This window comes from Oncorhynchus gorbuscha, unplaced genomic scaffold (genome assembly GCF_021184085.1).
Source record: "Oncorhynchus gorbuscha isolate QuinsamMale2020 ecotype Even-year unplaced genomic scaffold, OgorEven_v1.0 Un_scaffold_383, whole genome shotgun sequence".
NCBI classification, from domain to species: domain Eukaryota; kingdom Metazoa; phylum Chordata; class Actinopteri; order Salmoniformes; family Salmonidae; genus Oncorhynchus; species Oncorhynchus gorbuscha.
The window spans coordinates 252,501-260,000 of record NW_025745232.1 but is presented as its reverse complement, the minus strand read 5'-3'; the positions used below and the strand labels follow the sequence as shown (position 1 = coordinate 260,000).

Sequence of the window (7,500 nt, the reverse complement as noted above, 5' to 3'; positions counted from 1 at the left end):
CCCTGCCATTAACACACCCTGTCATTAATACACCCTGTCATTAATACACCCTGCCATTAATACACCCTGCCATTAATACACCCTGCCATTAACACACCCTGTCATTAACACACCCTGTCATTAATACACCCTGCCATTAATACACCCTGCCATTAACACACCCTGCCATTAATAAACCCTGCCATTAACACACCCTGCCATTAATACACCCTGTCATTAATACACCCTGCCATTAATACACCCTGCCATTAATACACCCTGCCATTAATACACCCTGTCATTAATACACCCTGTCATTAATACACCCTGCCATTAATACACCCTGCCATTAATACACCCTGCCATTAATACACCCTGCCATTAACACACCCTGCCATTAACACACCCTGCCATTAATACACCCTGCCATTAATACACCCTGTCACCCTGCCATTAATACACCCTGCCATTAATACACCCTGCCATTAATACACCCTGTCATTAATACACCCTGCCATTAATACACCCTGCCATTAATACACCCTGCCATTAATACACCCTGCCATTAATACACCCTGCCATTAATACACCCTGTCATTAATACACCCTGCCATTAACACACCCTGCCATTAACACACCCTGCCATTAATACACCCTGCCATTAATACACCCTGGTATTAATACACCCTGTCATTAACACACCCTGCCATTAATACACCCTGCCATTAATACACCCTGTCATGGCTGGAGGCTGTGTGGTTGGTCTGGGTCATTAACACACCCTGATATTAATACACCCTGTCATGGCTGGAGGCTGTGTGGTTGGTCTGGGTCATTAATACACCCTGTCATGGCTGGAGGCTGTGTGGTTGGTCTGGGTCATTAACACACCCTGATATGAATACACCCTGCCATTAATATACACCCTGCCATTAATACACCCTGCCATTAATACACCCTGTCATTAATACACCCTGCCATTAATACACCCTGTCATTAATACACCCTGCCATTAATACACCCTGCCATTAATACACCCTGTCATTAATACACCCTGTCACCCTGCCATTAATACACCCTGCCATTAATACACCCTGCCATTAATACACCCTGCCATTAACACACCCTGCCATTAATACACCCTGCCATTAATACACCCTGCCATTAATACACCCTGTCATTAATACACCCTGTCACCCTGCCATTAAAACACCCTGCCATTAAAACACCCTGCCATTAATACACCCTGCCATTAATACACCCTGCCATTAATACACCCTGCCATTAATACACCCTGCCATTAATACACCCTGTCATTAACACACCCTGCCATTAACACACCCTGCCATTAACACACCCTGTCATTAATACACCCTGCCATTAATACACCCTGCCATTAACACACCCTGCCATTAATACACCCTGTCATTAACACACCCTGCCATTAATACACCCTGCCTTTAAAACACCCTGCCATTAAAACACCCTGCCATTAATACACCCTGCCATTAATACACCCTGCCATGGTATTAATACACCCTGCCATTAATACACCCTGCCATTAAAACACCCTGCCATTAATACACCCTGTCATTAATACACCCTGCCATTAATACACCCTGTCATTAATACACCCTGCCATGGTATTAATACACCCTGCCATGGTATTAATACACCCTGCCATTAATACACCCTGTCATTAACACACCCTGCCATTAATACACCCTGCCATTAATACACCCTGCCATTAACACACCCTGCCACTAATACACCCTGCCATGGTATTAATACACCCTGCCATGGTATTAATACACCCTGCCATTAATACACCCTGCCATGGTATTAATACACCCTGCCATGGTATTAATACACCCTGTCATTAACACACCCTGCCATTAACACACCCTGCCATTAACACGCCCTGCCATTAATACACCCTACCATGGTATTAATACACCCTGCCATTAATACACCATGCCATTAACACACCCTGCCATTAATACACCCTGCCATTAATACACCCTGCCATTAACACACCCTGTCATTAACACACCCTGTCATTAACACACCCTGCCATTAATACACCCTGCCATTAATACACCCTGTCATTAATACACCCTGTCATTAACACACCCTGCCATTAATACACCCTGCCATTAATACACCCTGTCATTAACACACCCTGCCATTAATACACCCTGCCATTAACACACCCTGCCATTAATACACCCTGCCATTAATACACCCTGTCATTAATACACCCTGCCATTAATACACCCTGGTATTAATACACCCTGTCATTAACACACCCTGCCATTAATACACCCTGTCATTAACACACCCTGCCATTAATACACCCTGCCATTAACACACCCTGCCATTAATACACCCTGTCATGGCTGGAGGCTGTGTGGTTGGTCTGGGTCATTAACACACCCTGATATTAATACACCCTGTCATGGCTGGAGGCTGTGTGGTTGGTCTGGGTCATTAACACACCCTGATATTAATACACCCTGCCATTAATATACACCCTGCCATTAATACACCCTGCCATTAATACACCCTGTCATTAATACACCCTGCCATTAATACACCCTGTCATTAATACACCCTGCCATTAATACACCCTGCCATTAATACACCCTGTCATTAATACACCCTGTCACCCTGCCATTAATACACCCTGCCATTAATACACCCTGCCATTAATACACCCTGCCATTAATACACCCTGCCATTAATACACCCTGCCATTAATACACCCTGCCATTAATACACCCTGTCATTAATACACCCTGTCACCCTGCCATTAATACACCCTGTCATTAATACACCCTGCCATTAATACACCCTGCCATTAATACACCCTGCCATTAATACACCCTGCCATTAATACACCCTGTCATTAATACACCCTGCCATTAATACACCCTGTCATTAATACACCCTGCCATTAATACACCCTGCCATTAATACACTCTGTCATTAATACACCCTGCCATTAATACACCCTGTCTTTAATACACCCTGATATTAATACACCCTGCCATGGCTGGAGGCTGTGTGGTTGGTCTGGGTCATTAACACACCCTGATATTAATACACTCTGTCATGGCTGGAGGCTGTGTGGTTGGTCTGGGTCATTAACACACCCTGATATTAACACACCCTGTCATGGCTGGAAGCTGTGTGGTTGGTCTGGGTCATTAACACACCCTGATATTAACACACCCTGTCATGGCTGGAGGCTGTGTGGTTGGTCTGGGTCATTAACACACCCTGATATTAATACACCCTGTCATTAACACACCCTGATATTAATACACCCTGCCATGGCTGGAGGCTGTGTGGTTGGTCTGGGTCATTAACACACCCTGATATTAATACACCCTGGCATGGCTGGAGGCTGTGTGGTTGGTCTGGGCCATTAACACACCCTGATATTAATACACCCTGCCATGGCTGGAGGCTGTGTGGTTGGTCTGGGTCATTAACACACCCTGATATTAACACACCCTGTCATGGCTGGAAGCTGTGTGGTTGGTCTGGGCCATTAACACACACTGATATTAATACACTCTGTCATGGCTGGAGGCTGTGTGGTTGGTCTGGGTCATTAACACACCCTGATATTAATACACCCTGTCATGGCTGGAGGCTGTGTGGTTGGTCTGGGTCATTAACACACCCTGATATTAACACACCCTGTCATAGCTGGAAGCTGTGTGGTTGGTCTGGGTCATTAACACACCCTGATATTAATACACTCTGTCATGGCTGGAGGCTGTGTGGTTGGTCTGGGTCATTAACACACCCTGATATTAATACACTCTGTCATGGCTGGAGGCTGTGTGGTTGGTCTGGGTCATTAACACACCCTGATATTAACACACCCTGTCATGGCTGGAGGCTGTGTGGTTGGTCTGGGCCATTAATACACCCTGCCATGGCTGGAAGCTGTGTGGTTGGTCTGGGTCATTAACACACCCTGATATTAATACACTCTGTCATGGCTGGAAGCTGTGTGGTTGGTCTGGGCCATTAACACACCCTGATATTAACACACCCTGTCATGGCTGGAGGCTGTGTGGTTGGTCTGGGTCATTAACACACCCTGATATTAATACACCCTGTCATGGCTGGAAGCTGTGTGGTTGGTCTGGGCCATTAATACACCCTGATATTAATACACCCTGCCATTAACACACCCCGATATTAACACACCCTGTCATGGCTGGAGGCTGTGTGGTTGGTCTGGGTCATTAACACACCCTGATATTAATACACCCTGTCATGGCTGGAGGCTGTGTGGTTGGTCTGGGTCATTAACACACCCCGATATTAACACACCCTGTCATGGCTGGAGGCTGTGTGGTTGGTCTGGGTCATTAACACACCCTGATATTAATACACCCTGTCATGGCTGGAGGCTGTGTGGTTGGTCTGGGTCATTAACACACCCTGATATTAATACACCCTGTCATGGCTGGAGGCTGTGTGGTTGGTCTGGGCCATTAACACACCCTGTCATGGCTGGATGCTGTGTGGTTGGTCTGGGTCATTAATACACCCTGTCATGGCTGGAGGCTGTGTGGTTGGTCTGGGTCATTAATACACCCTGTCATGGCTGGAGGCTGTGTGGTTGGTCTGGGTCATTAACACACCCTGTCATGGCTGGAAGCTGTGTGGTTGGTCTGGGTCATTAACACACCCTGTCATGGCTGGAGGCTGTGTGGTTGGTCTGGGTCATTAATACACCCTGTCATGGCTGGAGGCTGTGTGGTTGGTCTGGGTCATTAACACACCCTGTCATGGCTGGAAGCTGTGTGGTTGGTCTGGGTCATTAACACACCCTGTCATGGCTGGAGGCTGTGTGGTTGGTCTGGGTCATTAACACACCCTGATATTAATACACCCTGTCATGGCTGGAGGCTGTGTGGTTGGTCTGGGTCATTAACACACCCTGTCATGGCTGGAAGCTGTGTGGTTGGTCTGGGTCATTAACACACCCTGATATTAATACACCCTGTCATGGCTGGAGGCTGTGTGGTTGGTCTGGGTCATTAATACACCCTGTCATGGCTGGAGGCTGTGTGGTTGGTCTGGGTCATTAATACACCCTGATATTAATACACCCTGTCATGGCTGGAGGCTGTGTGGTTGGTCTGGGTCATTAATACACCCTGATATTAACACACCCTGTCATGGCTGGAGGCTGTGTGGTTGGTCTGGGTCATTAATACACCCTGATATTAATACACCCTGTCATTAACACACCCTGATATCAATACACCCTGTCATGGCTGGAGGCTGTGTGGTTGGTCTGGGTCATTAATACACCCTGATATTAATACACCCTGTCATTAACACACCCTGATATCAATACACCCTGTCATGGCTGGAGGCTGTGTGGTTGGTCTGGGTCATTAACACACCCTGATATTAATACACCCTGCCATGGCTGGAGGCTGTGTGGTTGGTCTGGGTCATTAACACACCCTGATATTAACACACCCTGCCATGGCTGGAGGCTGTGTGGTTGGTCTGGGTCATTAACACACCCTGATATTAATACACCCTGTCATGGCTGGAGGCTGTGTGGTTGGTCTGGGCCATTAACACACCCTGATATTAATACACCCTGCCATTAACACACCCTGATATTAATACACCCTGCCATGGCTGGAGGCTGTGTGGTTGGTCTGGGTCATTAACACACCCTGATATTAATACACCCTGTCATGGCTCGAGGCTGTGTGGTTGGTCTGGGTCATTAATACACCCTGTCATGGCTGGAGGCTGTGTGGTTGGTCTGGGTCATTAACACACCCTGATATTAATACACCCTGTCATGGCTCGAGGCTGTGTGGTTGGTCTGGGTCATTAACACACCCTGATATTAATACACCCTGTCATGGCTCGAGGCTGTGTGGTTGGTCTGGGCCATTAACACACCCTGATATTAATACACCCTGTCATGGCTGGAGGCTGTGTGGTTGGTCTGGGTCATTAATACACCCTGTCATGGCTGGAGGCTGTGTGGTTGGTCTGGGTCATTAACACACCCTGATATTAACACACCCTGTCATGGCTGGAAGCTGTGTGGTTGGTCTGGGCCATTAACACACCCTGATATTAATACACCCTGTCATGGCTGGAGGCTGTGTGGTTGGTCTGGGTCATTAACACACCCTGATATTAATACACCCTGTCATGGCTGGAGGCTGTGTGGTTGGTCTGGGTCATTAATACACCCTGTCATGGCTGGAGGCTGTGTGGTTGGTCTGGGTCATTAACACACCCTGATATTAATACACCCTGTCATGGCTGGAGGCTGTGTGGTTGGTCTGGGCCATTAATACACCCTGTCATGGCTGGAGGCTGTGTGGTTGGTCTGGGTCATTAATACACCCTGTCATGGCTGGAGGCTGTGTGGTTGGTCTGGGTCATTAACACACCCTGATATTAACACACCCTGTCATGGCTGGAAGCTGTGTGGTTGGTCTGGGCCATTAACACACCCTGATATTAATACACCCTGTCATGGCTCGAGGCTGTGTGGTTGGTCTGGGTCATTAACACACCCTGATATTAATACACCCTGTCATGGCTGGAGGCTGTGTGGTTGGTCTGGGTCATTAACACACCCTGATATTAATACACCCTGTCATGGCTGGAGGCTGTGTGGTTGGTCTGGGTCATTAACACACCCTGATATTAACACACCCTGTCATAGCTGGAAGCTGTGTGGTTGGTCTGGGTCATTAACACACCCTGATATTAATACACTCTGTCATGGCTGGAGGCTGTGTGGTTGGTCTGGGTCATTAACACACCCTGATATTAATACACTCTGTCATGGCTGGAGGCTGTGTGGTTGGTCTGGGTCATTAACACACCCTGATATTAACACACCCTGTCATGGCTGGAGGCTGTGTGGTTGGTCTGGGCCATTAATACACCCTGCCATGGCTGGAAGCTGTGTGGTTGGTCTGGGTCATTAACACACCCTGATATTAATACACCCTGTCATTAACACACCCCGATATTAATACACCCTGCCATGGCTGGAGGCTGTGTGGTTGGTCTGGGTCATTAACACACCCTGATATTAATACACCCTGCCATGGCTGGAGGCTGTGTGGTTGGTCTGGGTCATTAACACACCCGGATATTAATACACCCTGTCTTTAATACACCCTGTCATGGCTGGAGGCTGTGTGGTTGGTCTGGGTCATTAACACACCCTGATATTAATACACCCTGCCATTAATACACCCTGATATTAATACACCCTGTCATGGCTGGAGGCTGTGTGGTTGGTCTGGGTCATTAACACACCCTGATATTAATACACCCTGCCATTAATACACCCTGATATTAATACACCCTGTCATGGCTGGAGGCTGTGTGGTTGGTCTGGGTCATTAACACACCCTGATATTAATACACCCTGTCATTAATACACCCTGATATTAATACACCCTGTCATGGCTGGAGGCTGTGTGGTTGGTCTGG

At 47.4% G+C, this 7,500-nt stretch overlaps 1 pseudogene; it reads left to right on the top strand.

The window, feature by feature from the left end:
- Positions 1-7,500, top strand: part of LOC124018033 — a 142,546-nt pseudogene that overhangs the window by 24,382 nt on the left and 110,664 nt on the right.